The following is a 22,407-nucleotide window of genomic DNA, read 5'->3' on the forward strand; positions in this document are numbered from 1 at the left end:
CTGTATTCGTGTACTTTGTATGCAAACAGCGTGTAACAGGGGAACCGTTTGTGCAGGGGAAAAGTGCCCCTTGGCGTTACATTTGTGTACTTTGTATGCGAACAGCGTGTAACAGGGGAATGAAGTGACTTAGTAATGAGCACGATATGGCTGAAACAGCCGAACAAATACCCGAAATGGAAAACGTGCGACCCGTAAGTAACTAAAATAGATAGGCCCAAACCAGGATGACTTCACGAACGCGCCCGTGGCGAGATGGTTTGGCCTCCACTTACAGCGGAATTTCAATATAGGCTCATCGGCCGCAAGAGGATGGACCTGGACAGCGTGCAAGTGAAGTCCCTTAATAGGTAAGTGATGTATGAAGGGTCAGCAAGACAGGAAAAACGGGAACAAGAGACTCCAGATGAGTATTCAAGACGGTGATTTGTGAGTGACCGGAAGTAGTCACACTCAACTCGTCAGACCAATATCGGTATGTGAGAGAGGATTGGAGGCCCTTTTAAAGGGGACCCCAAGCCCCTCCCACAACCACAGGCCCAGCCATAAATATACAGTTAAATCTTGCCTTGCACTCCTGCTTTAATATAATCACTGTTTTAATACCAAGTGCTAGAATGTGGTCAGAGGCGGCTCTCTAATTAGGTGATTTAGGCAGCAGCCTAAAGCCTCGCGCTGCCTGGGGCCTCGCGGCCGCCTAAATCGCCTTAGGGCAGACTGTGTCGGGTCCGACACCAGGAAGGGGCCCGTTAGCTTGCTCAGTATGCCACCGGGTGCGAGGCCCCTCCAGTCTGCCCGACCAGAGAGCGCCAATCGCAGACACAGGTCTGCAGGTACAGAGCTGCAGACCATGTGTCTCGCAAGATCTGTCCAATCACAGCGTTGCCGCAGGTTACCACGACAATGCTCTGACTGGATCTTGCAAGATACATGGTCACTGGATATTATGGCCACCGGATCACCAGGGAGCTAAAAAAAAAAAGGTATTTAATACCTTACCATCACCCCCCCTCACTCCATCAATACCCCCCTCCTTCACACCATCATCACCCCCAGTCACTCAATCAATACCCCCACTCCATCAACACCCCCTCTCCCTCACACCATATACCCCCTCCCTCATACCATCAAAACTCCCCCACTCTATCAACACCCCACTCCCTCACACCATCAATACCTCCCTCCTTCACACCATAATCACCCGCCTCACTCCATCAATACCCCCCATCAGCTCACTGACACACACAATCAATCAATACTCCCACTCCATCAACACCCCCTCTCCCTCACACCATATACCCCCGTACCTCACACCGTCAATACCCCCTCCTTCACAGCATCATCACCCCCTTCCTTCACACCATCATCACCCCCAGTCACTCAATCAATACCCCCACTCCATCAACACCCCCTCTCCCTCACACCATATTCCCCCACTCTATCAACACCCCACTCCCTCTCACCCTCAATACCTCACCTCACTCACTCCATCATCAACCCCCTCACTCCATCAATACCCCCCTCCATCAGCTCACTGACACACACACACTCACTACACAAACAAACACTCACTACACACACTCACTGCAGACACAGTATATAAACCCTACCTGGCACTGGAGGCTGTGGGAGATGAAGTTTTCTCTGGGTGGCCATTTTCAGGCTTCTTCCTGCAGCAAGGTCCGCTGCTTGAGTGCGGGAGGCGGAGCTTACGTGCGGAGACGGAGCTTACATGCTGGGCTAGGGCATAAGTGCTAAGGAAGGTACTGGGAATCAGGAAGGGAGACTCAGTGCTCCCTCCGGCCATCAGCAGCTTTAATGTGGCCGCACCAGCCCCCTGAATTCCCTTGGATTGACAGAAGTTGTCACAATCCGAGGGAAAAATTATTAAAATAAAACAGTAGGGCTTCCTGCCGGCCCCAGGTGCCGCGGCCCACCGGGAAAATTTCAAGTATCCCGGTGAGCAAGCCCTGATTATCTTTAACCTTTTATTGTTATTTATCTTTAACAAAACAGAATAGAGTTTTGATACATATAACCTACTTTCCAGGTTGCCCAAAGTGAACTGAAACACAAGCACTGGCAGTCTCTGCAAAGGTCAGGAATCCCTATAAATAGATGTGGATTAAAATATTAGTAGTCATTAACTGTGCCTCAATTTGTCCTATTTACTAAAACAGTGTTTTAAATAAATTCTTAAAATGTTGAGGGTATATTAATTAAATTGTTAACAGCTTTATCACACCTTAGTAACCCACTTTGCTTCTCTTCCGCTATTGTGTCATCCAAAAACTTAGTAAACTCTTCTAGCAAACTACTTTTCCCATACATGAAATACATCGTACCCTTATCGCTTTAACCAATTCCCCCTAGAATGTAAGCTTGCTTGCGTGGGCCCTCAGCACCTTCTGTTTCTATACATCCAGCTTGTCTTGTTGCAAATACTTGTTTGTTAGTCCACCTATTGTATAGCATTGCAGAATTTGTTGGCGCTTCATAAATAATAATAATAATAGTCACCGTTTTGGAATCACTCTTTAAAGGAACACTATAGGGTCAGGAACATAAACATGTATTTCTGACCGTACAGTGTTAAAACCACCAACTAACCCCCTGGCCACCTCTTGCCCCCGAAATATAGTAACATCTTACTTTTGTTCAAGTCTGCAGCTGCTGGCTCTGTCCCTGATCTGCCTGCTTGGCTGACATCACCAGAAGTGTTATTCTGAGTCAATCACAATGCTTTCCCATTGGACTGGCTGAGACTGTCAAGGAGGCAGAGCCAAACACAGCTCTGTCCAATCAGCATCTTTTCATAGGGATATATTGAATCAATGCATCTCTATGAAGAGAGTTAAGTGTCTCCATTCAGAGGGTGGATACACTGAATGGCAGTGTGCAGCACCTCTAAAAGCCATCTGAGGAGTGGCTAGTGGAGGTATCCCTAGGCTGTAATGTAAACACTGCATTTTTTCTAAAAAAAAAAGGCAGTGTTTACTGCAAAATGCCTGAAGGGAATGATTATACTCACCAGAACAAATACAATAAGCTGTATTTGTTCTGGTGACTATAGAGTTGTTTAAGCTGGTTTACATAATAAATAAATATTTTTTGGATACATTTAGCTGAGTGGTCAAATTTATGAACAGTTTTTTTTAAATTCTTTTGTGGCAGAGATCTAAATAATATATGTGACATTGGCTTAACGATCCACTGTAAAGTAAGCTCATTGACCCATTGTTTGTAATATATAGCAAAATTAATTATGTAAATCACTGTCATGAGACTATTCACAACACATAAAGAGGCAGTGGTGCAACAATTTATTTTGCTGAAATAGCACAGAGAACTAATTTTGGGGTTAAGAACTACTGTTCTAATGTGTTATTGACAGTGGATTAGTTGATACAATTTGCCTGTGCACACGATTGACATATCCTGTTTATTAAGGTAATCACCCTAAACTCCTTAAGACAAAATGTGACTTCAGAATTAACGCCAACTTGGAAGTAGTTAAACTCCTCCTTACTGAGATGTATTTCAGTATGCATCACCTTTGAGAAACCTGCATGAAATAAAAATACATTAGGAGGTATGATTCTATATTTCCATTATAATTTAGTAAAGATGATTATTGTGTTGCCAATAAATCAGTTGTCATTTTTGTTTATAATATTGGCACAAAAAAAATTGTACAACAACTGTACACTAGCTAGAACACTTCAAACAAAGAAAACACATCCTCATTCAGAACCTTTTATATCTAGAGTATGGATTTATCTTCACTGCGCTTTTTGCAAAGTGTACAGAAGTTAACGATGCCCAACTGTAAACAAACATTTCTGCTTGGAAAACAAAAACTGTTCAAGCACAGTTAAGGAACTGACGACTAAGGGTCTCAATAGTTTATTACAGCTATCATAACCACTACATCCCTCTATAGTACTTAAAATGGTAGGAGTGTCTTAGTGCTGTTCCCCAGTAATGGGGCAAACTTACAGTGGTTTGCTTTTTTTACCTGGTACTGTCAGGCACCGGGTCTTCTCTTTGGGTTGGTTTATGACATCTGGCTTTTGCAGCTCAATCTTGCCACTCATTTATTGGCTGAGAGCATCAAAAATGCATTTTTGATGCATTGGAATTTACACAGAACTGACATTAGCCAGCCTGGAAGTTTTGTAAAATGGCTGACTGATAACGTCTATGACACTGCTGTAGTTGGAATTACATCTCCAGCAGCAAAGGGGTTAAACTTGGTATGTGCAGCCTTTCACAACAAAATGCTGCACATACAGACTACAGGCACCATGACCAGTTCAAATCACCAAAGTGGTCATGTTGCTTGGAGTAACCCTTTACCAGATGGCAGGCATTGCCCAAGTGTGTATCAAAATAAAAACAAACAAACTGTGAATTTTTACATCCTCAAATTTTACTTGATCCTGTAAAGGTCATGCACCAGAAGGTTATAAAGAGCATTGTGTTGATACATTTTGATTGGGAGCTTGTTCCCTTATTTCATACATACTTTGTTCAAGATTTAGTTGAATGTTTGTCTTGTTTACTATTGTACAGTGCTGCAGAATATCTGGTCACTATTTAAATATTAGTAAGTATGGCAACATAATTTGAGATGACCATCAGGAAGGATGGCTTAGACTACCATGTCAATCCTATGGTTATATGGTAATCGGGGCCGGCGCCACCTGTAAGGCGACCTAGGCAGCCGCCTAGGGTGCACCTTAGCAGGGGGCGCCGGATCCCTGTGTCCGGAGTCCCTGCTGCGGCTCCTCATGCTCCGCCGCTTGAGCGCTTTAGCAAGCCCCAGGCAGCACTGCTGTGTGGAGGGCGGTCGGGTTTGAGTGACCGGCAGGAGGGAGGCGCAGAGCGCTCCCTCCTGCCGTTCTCTTAATGTAGCGTGGCCGGGCGGCGCGGAACGCGGGACAGGAACCACTGGCGGAATGACAGGAAGTGCTACATTGGCAGATAGGAGGGTAAGGACCATTAGGGGGGGGGGACAAGGACCAGGGAGGGGGGTGTTAGGACCATGAAGGGAGGGGGGTAAGGACCATGAAGGGGGGGGGGTAAGGACCATGAAGGGAGGGGGCTGTAAGGACATGAAGGGAGTGGGGTGTAAGGACCATGAAGGGGGGGGGGGGGTAAGGACCATGAAGGGAGGAGGGGTAAGGACCATGAGGGGTAAGGACCATGAGGGGAGGGGGGTAAGGACCATGAGGGGAGAGGGGAGGCGGGGGGGGTAAGGACCACTAGGGGAGAGGGGAGGGGGGGGAGTAAGGACCACTAGTGGAGGGGGGAGTAAGGACCACTAGGGGAGGGGGGGGGAGTAAGGACCACTAGTGGAGGGGGGGGGAAGTAAGGACCACTAGTGGAGGGGGGGGAGTAAGGACCACTAGTGGAGGGGGGGGGGGGAGTAAGGACCACTAGGGGAGGGGAGGGGGGGGAGTAAGGACCACTAGGGGAGAGGGGGGGAGTAAGGACCACTAAGGGGTTTGGGAGAGGGAGGACCACTAAGGGGGGAAGGAGGGTAAGGACCACTAAGGGGGGGGGGGGAAGAGGGTAATGACCACTGGGGGGGGGGGAGATTACCACTGAGGGGTTTGGGAGGGGGAGGACCACTAAGGGGGAGAGGGGGGGAGTGAGAAGACCACCAAGGGGGACTGCAGAGGGACAGGGGGCCAAGGGAGAGCACTAAGGGACAGAAGGGGAGAACACGGAGGGAAGGGGAAATCAATAACTGACAGGAGGGGAGAGCACTATGAAATTATTTTAAAAAATAAAGAGCTGCTCCCCTCTCAGTCCCTATCCTACCCCACAAACCCTCTCTTTTACACTACACACATACATAATGCATCCCCCCACACACACGCAGAAACATACAATGCATTCCAACTCACACACAGACACACCCGAAACACACAATGCATCCCTTACGTTCACACAAACACTCATTCTCTTACACACAGAAACAAAATGCATCTCTTACACAATCAATGCACCCCTTACAGACACACACTGCATTCAATTACATACACAGAAACACACCTTGCACCCCTTACACACACACACAGAAACATACAATGCATTCCTTACACGCAAACACACACTGCATCCCCTATAAACACACTACATCCCTTACACAAATTGGTATCCCTATACACTACATTCCATAAGAACACACACACATTGCATCCAGTCTACAAGAACACATAAAACATTCCCTATACACATACACTCCACTTCCTGTGAGAGAACGCATTGTAGGCATACTCACGGTCAAGCCCTGGGGGCCCAGACCTTGAGCTGTGTAATGGGCCCTGTTCGTTAATTGTTGTCTCCAGAGAGCCTCTTCTACACCAGACCTGTGGAGCCAGACTGAGCCCATCATCAGCCTCTTGTCCTCATCTGGTGGTAAGTAGGCAATCCAATATATTATTAGTGGCACTAATCTCTAATTTACCTCACATTAAATGGATACTATAGTCACCAGAAGCACTACAGCATAATGTAGTGGTTCTGGTGTCTATAGCCTGTGGGCTTTTTTTTTTTTTTTTGCAATTCTTTATTTTTGTAGTTCATAGTTAGGCATACAAGTTTTGAAGGATATTTTGTGAGAAAATAGACAATACAAGTCATAACAGTGATACACAAAACATCAAGAGATACTGCACTATTTTGGTAAAGTAGATTATGCTAAATCTATGCATATATATCAACTATATTTTTGTAGTGCATAGTTAGGCATACAAGTTTTGAAGGACATTTTGAGAGAAAATAGACAATACAAGTCATAACAGTGATACACAAAACATCAAGAGATACTGCACTATTTTGGTAAAGTAGATCATGCTAAATATATGCATATAGGTCAACTATATTTTTAAAGAGAAGCACTGGTTAGATCTGCTTAAAATGAGGGCATTATGCCCCTGAGTAGTTGCTAGTCATTCCAAACTGGGGGGTAGGGGGGCTAAGATGCACATGGTTCGTTATATCACAGAGTGAGAAATCGTGAACTTAAACTTAGTCATAGACATAAACATAATATAATACAGTTCTGTGGTATGTGCGGTGGAAACTCTCTCTGGCGTCCGCTGCATGTGGGTCCCTGCAATGCGTCTATGCCAGGGCTATGTACTCTGTTCCGGGTAGCTCGCTCATCCAATGCCTGTCAGGGGTACCCCACATCTCTGTAGTGTGGCCGGGCCGTAAAGGTTTCCCTGCCCGTATGTTAATAGTGGTGGCTGGCTTACATGCAGTGTCCGGAGCTGGAGTGGAGTGGGGCATTGCGGTACTCTGGATTCCGGAGCCGTCAGGTACATTTGTGTGGTCGTGCTCTTCAGTTGTGCCCTGTGTCCCTGGCGATGTGTCATGTGGATGTTTGGCTTCTTGTGCGGGGGTTGGGTACGTCGCTTGGCTCGCCGCCATTTTAAGGCCCAGTTTGCTGTTGTGACTTTTCGATTCCTTCTCCCTTGTTGAGGCAGCTTTTTGGGTGGATGGCTGCTGGGCATTTGAGAGGCAGATGGGTGCATTCTGCTCTCTAGCTTGCGCCAAAATTTTGCAAAGATTTCGTCTATTCTGAGCTCGAGGTCAGGCAGCTGTCTTCCTTTCTCAGGGGAGGTCTGTATCGCCATTTGCCAGGGGCTATCTGTCTCTTCTCGTGGTTGAGCAGGCTTGCCCCCAGACCCCTCAGCAGGCTGGTAGGTGCCGGGAAAGTGGTCCATATAAAAGACGCAGAGCAGAACCTCAGTCTTCACGCCCTGAAGAAGACCCTGATATGTGGGAGGTCTCAGATGATGGTGAGGAGGAAGTGGAATTTACCTCCAGGTCTCTTGACTCTAAGTCTATTGATAGGCTTATTACCCTTACCAGGGACATTCTTAGTCTCACGGAAGGGAAGTCAGGGTTCAGAGAGGCTGACAGGTTCTTTGAGGACCTAAAGTCTAATAGGCCAACATTCCCAGTGCTTTTTTTCAATCAGGGATACGATCCTTAAAAAATGGAACAAGCCGGAAAGAAAATCCATCTTAAAGAATAAATTCACAAGTATATATCCTTACTATGTCATTGACTGCAAAATATGGAACTCAATCCCAAAGAAAGATGTTGCCATGATTCATAGAGAAAACTACGCTCCCCATTGACTCCATGGCCTACCTTAGAGAACCTATGGAAAAAACCTATGGATGGAGATCACATAAAATCTTATTTAGCCCTAGGCTCTGCCCTGCATCCGGCGGTGGCGCTAACCACTCTATCAAGGGCCTTGAGAGTATGGTTCACAAATCTGGAGGAGGATATTGACCGTGGAGTTTGCAGGAAACATCTCCTGGAAAGTCTCAAGGACTTCAGCCTTGCTACAGAATTCTGCTCAGAAGCCTCTTTAGACATCACTCACATGATTGATAAAGGTATGGCCCTGTCTGTGGCCTCTAGAAGGGCCTTATGGCTTCATTCAGGGTGAGCTGACTATGCCTCCAAGGCGTATTTGTGTGGTCTTCTGTTACAGGGGGATTTATTATTTGGTAACATTCTGGAGGACGTCATACTGCAGATGGCAAAAAAGTTTTTTTGCCGCAAGAAAGAAGGAAGACTTTTTCCTCTTCCTGGAAGACTAAACGCTTCAAGGATCGGTCCTTTCGGGACAGCAGGAGCTATAAACCAGGAAGGGAGTATTTTAGAAATTCCTCTTGGAAAAGCTTCTCCCATTCATCAACCAATAAGGCTTCCAGAGGAAAAGGCTCTAGAACCTCTGGGAAGAACCTCTGAATGTCTTTAGGCCCATTCGGGATTGTGGGAGGAAGACTAAGTGATAGACACGATCTCAGCCTATGCGTTCCTCTCTCCAGGTAGGGCCCTAAAAAGTCAATGTTGGAAAACTACAATATCTTAACACAGCCTCAGCGAGAGAAGTCATGAGTCTCCTAGGTTCTTTGAAATCACCAATTGGGCTGGTAAAATGGGTCCAATGGAAGTTTCGTCGTATTCAGAATTGCTTCCATCTTCAATTCGACAGAATGGAAACAGATTGGGAGCAAAGGATAACTCTGCCCCTGCCAGTAAGAAACAGGTTGAACTGGTGGAAGGGCAAAAGGAATTTTGCAAAAGGCTTCCCGTTAGAGGAACCTCCTTGGAACGTTATTACAACAGATGCAAGTTCTTTTGGATGGGGTGCCCACTTCAATTCCACATGGAAACAAGGGAAGTGGACCCGAAAAGACAGTCATCTACACTCAAATTTAAGGGAGCTCAGGGCCATTTCCAGAGCCATCTTGGAATTCCTTCCAATGATCGAAAAATCTTGGGACAACCGAGCAGTTGAACAAAACGGACAACCGAGCGGTTGTGAACAAACAAGGAGGCACAAGAAGCAGATTGCTCTTGAAGGAACTAGCTCCCTTGATGAAAGTGATGAACAGTCCCCAAGGTCTGTAGGCAATCTATCTTCCCGGTTCAGAGAACGTTACTGTGGACTACCTCAGCAGACCAGAAATTCTTCCAGGAGAATGGAGGCTTCACCCGGGAGTCTACTCATGGAATGCCCATCGGTGGGGCATACCCCAGATCGACCTGATGGTGACTTACCAGAATTTTCAGGCAGAATTACTACTCTCTCCGTCCAGACAATCGGGCGATGGGCCAGGATGCTCTCTCCCTTCCTTGGTTGTTCGATCTTTGGTATGCGTTCCCTCCCTTCCCCTTGATAGCCAGATTCCTGCGTAAGGTTTGGACGGTAGGCAAAAAAGTAATTGCCATAATCCCGATCTGGCCTCAAAGGCCATGGTTTCCTCTCCCAGTCACATGTGGTGTTCCCCAAGGTTCCATTCTCGGCCCCCTACTATTTACATTATTTATAAATGATCTGCATAATACCTGCAAATCCTCAAATGTACACATGTACGCAGTCGACACAGTGAGCAATGCAAGCAAATCCGACCTACCGCAGCTTGAGGCTGTGCTCCAAGACCAGTTTACAGAAGTAGAAAAGTGGATCGCAAAAAACAAACTCTTCCTAAACACTGACCTAAACACTAAACTGTCACAATGATCTTTGGAACAGTACCTAAATTACACAAATTACGCAATTCCCACCTATCCATCAAAACTAATTCAAATAGCACACTGACGGCAGTCCACTCTTTCAAATACTTGGGTATGTTGTTAGACCCCAATCTATCTTTTGGCCTCCACATGCAGAAAAATTTGCATCTAAACTTTATCCAAAACTAGGTGCCCTGTACAGAAACAAATCCTGCCTAAGCCCTACAGTAAAGGAAAAGATTGTACAGCAAATGCTGATCATTGATTATGGGGATGCAGTATATGCACATTACTAAACTCAATACATTGTATAACTCGTTATAGCGCCGATTTGCGCTACAATGTAATTACAGGACCCACCATTGTGACATGCTAAAAGAACTAAACTGGCTGTCGCTGGAATCCAGACACACCCTTCACCTTTCCAGCCTTGTGTTTAAGAGCTTTTCTGGGAAGCAACCTGAGCAGAATGCTCTCCCCGACTGTTCCCACCTCCTATAATCTCTGATTCAGTACCAGCACTTTATTTAGTCTACCTATATACAAAAAGAAAGCGTCCCGATTCCCTTTTCCTACAGAGCACCACAATTATGGAACAACCTCCCGCACACTTTAAAATATTCCCCAAGCCTAAAGTCCTTTAAGAGATCCCTCTCTACATACCTCAAAACAGAATGCGTGTGTTATGGTTGATTATATATTTCCCACCTGTTCTATGTTAAATTTTGTATATATTGTGTATTAATATTGTTTTTGTATTTTATTGTACCCTAATGTATCAATGCAATGTTTTGTAGACCCAGGACATACTTGAAAACAAGAGAAATCTCAATGTATCTTTCCTGGTAAAATATTTAAAATAACCATGAAGAGTCAGGAACTAGGCATGTGCATGGGGAAAATTTTCAGTTTGGTTCGGCATTCCGAAATTCGTGATTTTCGCAATTCGGCACTTCAAGACTTCGGAAATTCGGCACTTCAGCACTTCAGCATTTCAACACTTTGGAAATTCGGCAACTTCGGCACTTCTATTGCAGCCGCTTAGTAGATAACTCCCTAATTCCCACGGTATTAGGGAGTTATCTACCAAAAGGCTGAAAGACCTAAATTGGTCTTTCAGACAAATTTACTAATACTAAGTAAAAATGACTTAGTATTAGTAAATTTTGACCCTACTCGCTATACTGCGAGTAGGGGCATGTCTAGTAAATAGTGAGCAGCCACAGGGGTGGGGGCCGGGGGGACCTTTTTTACTTTTATTTTATTTTTTACAGTGAGCAGCCACAGTAAATTTGGCTGAAAGACCAATTTAGGTCTTTCAGCCTTTTAGTAGATAACTCCCTAATACCGTGGGAATTAGGGAGTTATCTACTTATTCATTCCTGTCATTACACTGACTGGCCAAGTAACTTACATTTTATATGAATGTATGTTACTTGATTGTTGTAAGTGTTGCAAATGCTTACAGGTGAATCCTGGCTATGTTTGTATACTTTTTATTTAAAATTGTATACAATGTAACATTCTTTTTCTTTCACTGGGTAAGTATATTAGTACTTAGGCAATACTGTGCTTTGGAACTTCGGCACTTTGACACTTCGGAACTTCGGCACTTCAGAACTTCGGGACTTCGTCAATTCGGACATTCGGTGGTACCCGAATGTCCGAATTGCCCGAAATTCGGCCGAATTCATATTCGGACCGAAACGAATTGAACATTTCTATCAGAACGGCCTTTGCCTCTTCCGATAATGAAGGATCTGCTGACTCAGGGCCAAATCTCCCATCCTCATCCAGACCACCTCAAGTTGGTTGTGTGGGTTTTGAAAAGGACTTTCAATCGGGCCTTTCGGAAGCAGTGGACAATACTCTTTTATAGTCTAGGAAGGGTTCTACTTCCTCGTGCTAGCATAGAATCTGGGACATATTCATGAATGTGTCCCGGGCAAGAACATTGACTTCTTGCAATCTCGCAATACTCACATGCTGGATTTCCTCCAAGAAGGTCTGGACAAAGGCCTTGACATCAGCAGTCTTAGAGTTCAGTCCTCGGCTCTTTCAGCATTATGCAATATCTCATGGGCTTCGGAACCTTTGATCTCATGATTCTTCAAGGCAGCTTACAGGTTGAGACCTCCTTCCAGATCCAGTACCCCTCCTTGGGACCTTCCTCTTGTTCTCAACTACCTGTCTGATGATCTGTTCGTTCCCCTTGAAAATGTGGATACTACCCTTCTAACTTACAAGACTTTAATTTTGGTGGCTATTACTTCCGCAAGAAGAATTTCGGAGATTAAAGCCTTTTCTACCATGTCTTCCTGCCTACAGATCTATCAGGACAGGGTGTGTCTGAGACCAAAACCTGAGTTTCTTCCTAAGGTGGTCTCTCAGTTTCATCTCTCTCAAGAAGTGGTCCTTCCGTCATTCTATGCCAATCCAACTTCTAATGAAGAAGTTAGGTGGCAACGTTTGGATGTTAAGAACTGTTTGTCGCAATACTTTTTCGTTCTAAGTCATACAGAAAGACTGAACAACTCTTCGTTTTACCTCCAGGAGCTAGGAGAGGTGAGACAGCTTCTTATCTACGTTGAAACGTTGGATTTCACTAATAATCAGGAAAGCATATGTCTCTAAAGGTCAGTCTCCTCCAATAAAGATAAAAACCCATTCTACCAGAGCATTGTCGACTTCATGGGCTAATTGGGCAGAGGTCCCATACGATATTTGCAGAGCAGCCACCTGGTCTTCCCCGATGACATTCATAAAACACTACAAACTGGACGTGGCCTTTCCTTCCACCTCCTTTGGGAAGAGTGTTTTGTCTACGGTTTCTTTATCCAACTGAGATTAAATTTCTTTGCAGTGTATAGTGTCTTTTTCTCAGTTTCTTTATTCCCACCCTATATTTCTGTGAGCTTGGGTATTACCCATAAGTGATGCTGCCAGGATTAGCCAGGAATAGAGAAAATGTATGACAAACTGTCAGGGTTTCTTTGCTGTTTTAAACAGCAACCCTTTCTGTTTCAGTGACTGAGCTTTCAGCTGTTATTACGATCAGCTCCTTCAGCATGTTGCCACGGTTACTCACCTGAGAGTAGTAATCAAACCTGCTGCTAATCAGTTCAGCATATTTAAGCAGCAAATCCCAGAACCTCCTTGCCCTTGCATGGTTTCCTGTTCCCCAGAAGTCTCCTTGTTCCTGTGTTTCCTGTTTGTTCCTGGTTCCTGACTCCGGCCTTGTTCCTGACTCCGCTGCTCTCCGTGCTCCTGATCCTGGCTTGTCTGACTACCCGCTCTGGTGACTGACCCATGCTTGATTCCTGGACTTTACTTTTGGTTATTTGTTATTTATTAATAAAGGTGTTTTTGCATCTAGTTCTGTCTCTGTCTGGTTCCTGGTCCCTGACATTACGCAAGGGCCATGAATACAGATGGTACAGGCGATCCACCTATACCTAACCTATTTACCCGGTGGGACCAGCAGAACCACCATTTGGACCAGTATGCCCATCTGGATCCAGCACCCGGCCAGCCTGCAATTGCGGCCGCCTCTGCCTCACTTCCTGTTCTAGCACCTGTAGCCTCCAAACCTGTTGCGGCTAGAGGAATGACTGGGTCTGTCCCGCTCCCTCAGTATTTGGGGGGCAACCCAGCTCAGTGCAAAGAATTTATAAATCAGGTTAAAGGATACCTTGAAATGCTGCCCCAGGCATTTCCTACAGAGAGCGACAAAGTCCACTTCATGATTTCTTTGCTGTCTGAAAAAGCCCTAGCTTGGGCAAAACCTCTCTGGGAGGCAGAGAGGCCTATCATTTACAATTACCCTGAATTTGTTGTGTCCTTTAAAAGGGTTTTTGATATTCAAGCTCGCTCCACCCCTACTGCCGAACTACTCATGTCTAATGCTCAGGGCACAAAAACTATTGTCGAGTATGCCAGTGAATTCCGTACCATGGCAGCAGAGGGTGACTCTCGTGGCTGCCTTTGCACAGGGGCTCTCCGATGTGATTAAAAATTAGATTGCGGGGCGGGGCCTGACCGCCGGCGGGATCAGACGTGCTCAGTCTGAGCTCCCGCTCCAGGGCTGAAAAATCGGCACTAACTGGGGGCCAAAACCTAACCAGCAACCCACACAGGTGACCAACTTGATCCCCAGTGACTGGGACATGCGGATATACCCCCCAAGACCATACCTGGCACCAACGGTAACCCGGCATGGGCCCGGAGTGTGCAGGAGCATGAGCCGGGACGAGACGGCCGCTCTCCCGGGTCTCCGGCCGGCGTCTGGCCTCCCCCCCCTCTGGACCGGGGGGGTTATCCCGGTCTGCATGGGCAGCCACTAATGCACCTACCTGGGCCTGGAGCAGCCACCCTGCAGTGGAATCCAGACTGAGCAACCCCCCTTAAGATGGCCGCCGAGCGCAAGCCATGTGCGTGACCTGCCGACATGACGGAGCAGATCGAGGAGGGGAGTAACCAGCCAGCTCAGGGTAAGCCTGGGGACGAACAAATCTCTTTTCACATGCAGAGAAAGAGTGGAGCTGGAAGAATTCCTGGACCCTCTGTCCACAACTGACGGCTCCTGGGTGAGCTATGCTCTCATGCCACACAACGTCTTAACCGGGCGCCCTTCCCAAGCGACAACACAACGCTCTACACACCAGCCTAAAGCTAAAGCCCGAATGGGCATAGGATGTCTTAACAGCCACATTGCTTTTGGGGGCCCAACGGACTCTGAATCACCCTTGAGGCTATGGGACTTACCGATTGGACACACCCTGCAATGATGCCCAGCAGCCGGTGGTTCTCAAGCAACAGCTGCAGAAATGCAGAAACAGCTGAAACAGTACAGCTAAAACGACTAAATATTTATAAATATTGCAATGTATACAATATATAATGCTATCTGATTGAGTCTAGCTATACTAGCCTGTTTAAGCAACTAGAGTGGTATAATTGCATTACATGCGTGCTAAGCCATAATAGCCACCACTGTAACCCAGAATATACATATCTACTACCGTTAGACTGACTAAACCGGTCATGACTATGAATAGCACAGAAGAGTTGTCAATGCCATATTTACAACCAGGTAGTCATGCACACAGTAACGCTAACTGTACATATTGCTACTTAACCTTGGAATGCCAGCTCAGGTTAAGATCAAAGGCAGCTGTCTGACTCCTATTATTATTATTCCCTATGTATGTAGAGCAGTCATTCAGACTTTAAGCCTTAAGTTCCACACCAATGGTATAGGTGTTGCCGGTCTGGCTGGACATCAATTAGACACTTCGCCTTTAATTTTGAATGCCCATTCTTACACATTCAAGCATAAATATGTGTTTACAGTATTAACCGCGCCACACGTAACCTACCAAATTAGACATACCTATTAAGTCTTAAGCATATTCACTATTCTAACAAGCATATTGTAGTCTAACTACTGTACTATGAACCAAGCAAATGTTTCTTATTGATATTGTGAAGCTCAAGCTATAACCTTGTTTACCAAGCTACGTTAAAAAACATAAAGTGCCATGATTCTCTTTACTGCCATGTGATTAAGCATGTATACAATTCAGATTGCGCTAGCTGTTGTGGCAGTGCCAATCCGCATGTATGATCTTTGCACGGAAAAATAAAGAATTTTAAAAAAAAAATGAGATTGCAGCCAGAGAATTACCTAAAGATCTCGAGGAACTGATATAATTTGTCACCCTCATTGACATGCTTTGGCACCAAGCTTTTCTTGCCCACCCAAACCTCCCTCACCTCCCATGCCTCCTGGTCCTGAGTCCTCTGTCGGTGTGGAGCCAAGGCGGTTAGGCTTCTCACGCCTCTCGGTCGAGGAAAGAGCCTTTAGGAGGAGGAAGGGCCTGTGCCTATACTGCGAACACCACGGTCACATGTTAAAGTTTTGCCCGATTCGTCCGGCAAAGGGCCCGCACCCAAGATACTGTCAGGGGCAGATCTGGTGGTCTTTCTGCAGACCCAGAGATATACGAGGACAAACCCTTGGTGCCTATTATCCTCTCCTGGCCTGATTCATCCATTAAAACCCTGGCATTGCTTGATTCTGGGGCCACAGGCTTGTTTATAGATTGTGCATTTGCATCGAAGCACTCTATACCCTTACAGCCTCGCAACTCTCCACTAGCTTTCAAAGCCATTGATGGCAGACCAATACAGCCAACCCACGTGACCCAGGAAACCGTGCCCATATCTCTGGCTGTAGGGGCTCTACATCATGAGACGATACAATTCCAGGTCATTTCCTCTCCATATTACCAGGTTGTTTTGGGTTACAGAAGCATAATCCCACAATTGATTGGCGCAAAGCTGAGATATTATCTTGGTCCCAGCAATGCACATTTTCCTGTCTCCAGAAACCGGTCAAAGTTTTGGGCACATGTTCTGCCTCTTCCTTACCCGCTGAGTACCAAGAATTCCAAGATGTATTTGACAAAGGTCAAGCCAGCGTTCTGCCGCCACACCGTCCGTATGACTGTGGTATCAAACTCCAACCTGGTGCCATTCCTCCCCGTGGCCGGATTTACCCGCTGTCTGTAGCAGAGAATCGAGCCATGGAGGAGTATGTTACTGATGCATTGTCTAAGGGATTCATTCGGAAGTCATCTTCTCCTGCTGGGGCCGGCTTTTTCTTTGTGAAAAAGAAAAATGGCGAGTTGACACCCTGTATCGACTATAGGGGTCTCAATCGCATTACTATTAAGAATGCCTACCCCATTCCGTTGATCACTGAGCTATTTGACCACCTCAAGGGAGCAACAGTCTTCACTAAACTTGATCTGAGAGGGGCATATAATCTCGTCCGGAAAAAAGAGGACCACAAATGGAAAACCGCATTTAACACCTGGAGCGGGCATTACGAATACCTAGTAATGCCCTTTGGTCTTTGCAATGCTCCGGCGGTTTTCCAGGAATTTATAAATGATGTCCTGCGAGATATGCTGCAGCAATGTGTGGTGGTTTATCTTGACGATATTCTTATCCATTCCACATCTCTCGAGAACCATCACGCAGACGTTTCTCGTGTTCTACAGAGACTTAGAGAAAATAATCTGTTCTGTTAATTGGAGAAATGTGAGTTTAACTGCAAACAGGTCACATTCTTGGGCTATGTTATCTCAGATGCTGGATTCTCTATGGATGCAGAGAAACATTCGGCTGTTCTAAAATGGCCTCGACCTACGGGTCTTCGCTCTATACAACGTTTTCTGGGCTTCGCCAATTATTATCGGAAGTTCATACGCAACTTTTCTTCCTTGGTTAAACCTCTCACGGATATGACCAGGAGAGATGCTGATCCACAGCATTGGTCACAGGAAGCCATTACTGCCTTTGAGTCTCTCAAAGTCGCCTTTGCTGCTGCTCCTATACTGGCACACCCTAACCCTGCCTTACCATTAATTCTTGAAGTCGATGCGTCTGAGACAGGAGTAAGCGCCCTCCTGTCTCAACGTCCTAACCCAGAGAGCTCCAGGCATCCGTGCGGGTATTTCTCGAATAAATTGAACCCGGCGGAATGCAATTACCAGATTGGTGATAGAGAACTTCTAGCCATAAGTTTAGCTCTCAAAGAATGGAGGCACCTTCTTGAGGGTACTTCAGTGCCAATCCTAATCCACACAGACCACAAGAATCTTACATATCTTTCCGAAGCTAAGCGGCTTTCCCCCCGGCAAGCTAGATGGGCTCTCTTCCTATCAAGATTCAATTATGTGGTTTCTTACTTGCCCGGTACTAAAAACATTCGGGCTGATGCCTTGTCTCGACAGTTCTCTCCTCCATCTAGAGAGGAGATAACCCCTACTCCTGTGATTCCTCCGGACCATATACTGGCCACCATCCGTACTAACCTCACCTCACCCCTAGGCGAGGAGATTCTGGCTGCACAAATTAATGCTCCTCCAGAGAAACCTAATGGCCGTTGTCTTGTACCTATTAATCTCCGTACTAAACTATTAAGTACATACCACAACCCCAAAGCAGCTGGACATGCAGGCAAAAACCAGTTAATCTGGTCCGTCTCCCGGCAATTTTGGTGGCCTGGTCTCCGTTCGGATGTCACCGCTTTTGTAGCTGCCTGTCCTGTGTGCGCTCAAAATAAAACCCCACGACACCCTCCAGTGGGTCTCCTGCAAACCATACCTAATGGTGAACGACCCTGGACCCACTTGTCCATGGATTTTATCGTAGATCTTCCGGTCTCCCATGGCAATACAGTCATTCTTATGGTTGTTGACCGATTCTCGAAGATGTCGCATTGCATTCCCTTGAAAAAACTACCAACTTCCCAGGAACTTGCAACAATTTTTGCTCGGGAGGTCTTTCGTTTGCATGGGTTACCCAAAGTGATAATCTAAGATAGGGGTAGCCAGTTCGTGTCCAGATTTTGGAGAGCTTTTTGTACTCAAATGGGAATTCAGCTTTCCTTCTCCTCGGCCTACCACCCGCAATCCAATGGTGCAGCGGAACGAGCTAACCAAACACTGGAACAGTTTCTGCGTTGCTACATTTCTGACACCAGAACAACTGGTCTGATCTGCTACCCTGGGCGGAGTTTGCCCACAATAGTGCGATGAATGCCTCTTCCCGGCTATCCCCGTTCTTGGCGAACTATGGGTTTCAACCGTCCATGTTGCTTGATACGTTCTTGCCACAGGGGATACCGGCATTGGAGGAACATCTCAGGGAACTCTGTTCCACTTGGGTGCAGGTTCAGAACTCTTTGCAACGCGCAATGCAGAACTACAAACTCCAGGCCGATCGCAGACGCCTTCCTGCACCTACCTATCAGGTCGGAGAGAGGGTCTGGCTGTCTTCTCGCAACCTACGGCTCCGTGTTCCCTCACAAAAACTGGCACCCTGTTACGTTGGGCCATTTCTTATACTTCGAAGGGTTAACCCTGTAGCTTACGCACTTGACCTTCCTGCTAACATGCGCATCTCAAATGTATTCCATGTTTCCCTCTTGAAACCGTTGGTTTGTAATCGTTACACCACCTCAGTGCCACGTCCACGTCCTGTTCCGGTTGACAATCATGAGGAATATGAAATACGCAGCATCATTGACTCACGAGTCTTCAGAGGACAGATCCAATACTTGGTGCACTGGAAAGGGTACGGTCCAGAGGAACGCTCCTGGGTTCCAGCCTCTGATGTCCATGCACCATCACTCCTTCGTTCCTATCACGCCCGCTTCCCCATGAAGCCCGGACCCACCAGCAGAGATGGGGGGAGTCGTTGAGGGGGAGGTACTGTCAGGGTTTCTTTGCTGTTTTAAACAGCAACCCTTTCTGTTTCAGTGACTGAGCTTTCAGCTGGTATTACTATCAGCTCCTTCAGCATGTTGCCACGGTTACTCACCTGAGAGTAGTAATCAACCCTGCTGCTAATCAGTTCAGCCAATTTAAGCAGCAAATCCCAGAACCTCCTTGCCCTTGCGTGGTTTCCTGTTCCCCAGAAGTCTCCTTGTTCCTGTGTTTCCTGTTTGTTCCTGGTTCCTGACTCCGTTGCTCTCCGTGCTCCTGATCCTGGCTTGTCTGACTACCCGCTCTGGTGACTGACCCCTGCTTGATTCCTGGACTTTGCTTTTGGTTATTTATTTGTTATTTATTAATAAAGGTGTTTTTGCATCTAGTTCTGTCTCTGTCTGGTTCCTGGTCCCTGACACAAACTTACCGTAATTTAATTTTCCTGGCTATTTCTCATGGCAGCATCAGGGTTCCCGCCCATTTTTTTTTTATTTTCTCAGCTTTATAATTGGACTGCAGAGTTAGGGGAGGAGAGACTCTTTATACCCATCAGTCTAATTAATTAATCTAATTAATCACTGTCCTTTGACTGGTAAGGGAGGAGCTACCCATAAGTGATGCTGCCATGAGAAATAGCCAGGAAAAGAAAATTATGGTACGTTTGTCATAATTTTTTTCTATTTTCCTGCACATATATCCAATATTTAGAACTTGCATCTGTCCTACCAAGTGCTTCTTCACTGTAGCTCTTGAATGAAATTTTCAAAGGTGTAATAGTCAGAGTAACCTCCTCCTGGCAAGTTGGAAAGTGGATCATTGCATCAGATAATATTCTGCAAAAAATAAATAAATGTTTACATAAACTACCACATTTTGCAACATACCATACATTTGTCATTTAGAAAATGCTAATGTTTGAGTATTTTATGCAAACAAACTATAGGAAACAATACACTTTTAAGTCACATTATGCAATTCAAAAGGCTACTGACAAGGGGTGTGGCCTAACCTCGGAGCAATATGGCTGCTTAGGGTGATCACTCTGTCGCTGACCCCCCAAATAAGGCAATAAGACTCCTGAGAATAGAGCCAAAACCAGAACTGAGCCGGCAGGGGAAGGGGACTATGCAGACACCCTGCAAATTCCAAAATATGCTCCAAGAAACCCACCAATACGTTGCAGCAATGTTAACAGCTGCACAGCCTTTGCGCCCAGACAGTCAAGATGGCAAGTGGTTGAGTACAAGATTATCGCCACCATCACATGGCTCCTGCTACTCGAAGTCCAACAGCACAGTAAGATCCACTGCACTATAGGAGAAGTCAAACTATTTCTAGTCAAGGAAGTAGAGAAGAGCGCCAGGAAGGTGACAGATGATATTCAGGCACTGGGGAATAGACCTGCGGCCCTACAGGAACATCTGGAACAGGTGGCCACACTGCATAATGGCACCATAATGCACACCAACCATGTGTTAAACAGAGTGGAGCAATTAGAGGAAGCAGTGGAGGACATCTCAAATCAGTGTAGATGCCAAAATCTCAGTGTTAGGGGGCTGCCAGAAGGCAGTGAAGGAGAATCCCTGACTGATTTGCTGACTGGGTATCTTTCTACCCAGTCTCCCTAACCTCACCTAGCCAGCAGCAGTGGCATGTGAAAGGGGCATACAGCCGGAGAGACATAATATTAAAATTTACATTCTACCAAACAAAGGAATCTCTCCTTAGGAGCAGCAGAGCTGGTCCTTTTCAATATCAAGAGAAAACAAAAACACAGCAGAACATACTAGCCTTAGACGACTGCCTAAACAGAAAGTCATATAACAAGACTAAAGACCTATAAATCTGTTAGGATATCACATGCTTACACAATCACACTAAGACCAAACAGTTAGATAATAACTCTCTGGATATATTAATACATGTGAGATAGGCATTGCCTAACATCCTTTACTCCTCAAAAAATAAGCATGTTTAAAAAAAAAAAACAAATGAAATAAAATAAAATAAGGGGGGGGGAGGGGCTTGTTGTACTTGTGTTTTTAAAAGAATGGTCTTCCATGGTGGATATAACACCTTACTGGGGATGAGAGATGGAATCTCTGGGGCCTATCTCCTATCTAAGAATGGTGTTTTCCTATGCCGTCGGAGATACTTCCCCCCACATGGGGTTTTATAAGTCTAGACATTTCTGCTTGGTTATCATGTTTTGTTATAGTTCCCCCCATTTTCCCTTTGCTCCCAGCCTCTCTATGTCTTCTTGGTGCAACTGAGTGCTCTGGAGGTTCTCAAGGTCCAGTCTTGCCCCACAAGGGTGACACAAACATTTTTCAATGACGCAAAGAGAGCATACCCAAAATGAACCATGGGAAGTTTTTCACACATGCCATAAGCATCAACACAGATACTGTAGTTTAGCATTGCCTTAAAAATTACATAATTTAATGTCAATGGGCTATATACTCCCAGTAAGAGACAGATACTATTGAGGGAACTTAAGTTCCAAAATACTGACATTGCATTAATACAAGAAACCGATCTCTCCAAGTCGTCCATTATTAATGTAGCCGATCACGTATTCAGCAGCTCTCACTCTTCCAAGGCAAAGAACAAACATCATAGTATAGATATCTGAACTCATAAAAAATGCAATCTACAAGTAACTGATATTGCTAAGGACAAAGGCCACAGGCCTCGGGTCTATGCCGAGGAAGGTGCTGGTGATATGGGAGCATTTCAATGCGATGCCAGGTCCTGCAACTGACAAGAGTGGAGAACGCAGAATACTGAGTTCTCATGGGAGAGGTGGACAATATAAGCAACTACATAAATTAATAACACACATTGATGTTATTGACGTATGGAAAGTGCAACATCCAGACACGGTAGATTATTTGCTTTTCTCAGCTCCCCATTCTACATACTCAAGAATTTACTTTATAGTAAACAGAATGTGCTTGCAAACAGTAGATAGGACTGATATAAAGGCACTTAGAAAAACAGAGTAACAACATAAAGCAAACCCTACACTGGCCAAACTAATTGAGATACAAGCTACTAGACACTC

The sequence above is a fragment of the Pelobates fuscus genome, chromosome 5, assembly GCF_036172605.1.
Source record: "Pelobates fuscus isolate aPelFus1 chromosome 5, aPelFus1.pri, whole genome shotgun sequence".
In the NCBI taxonomy this organism is placed as follows: Eukaryota; Metazoa; Chordata; class Amphibia; order Anura; family Pelobatidae; genus Pelobates; species Pelobates fuscus.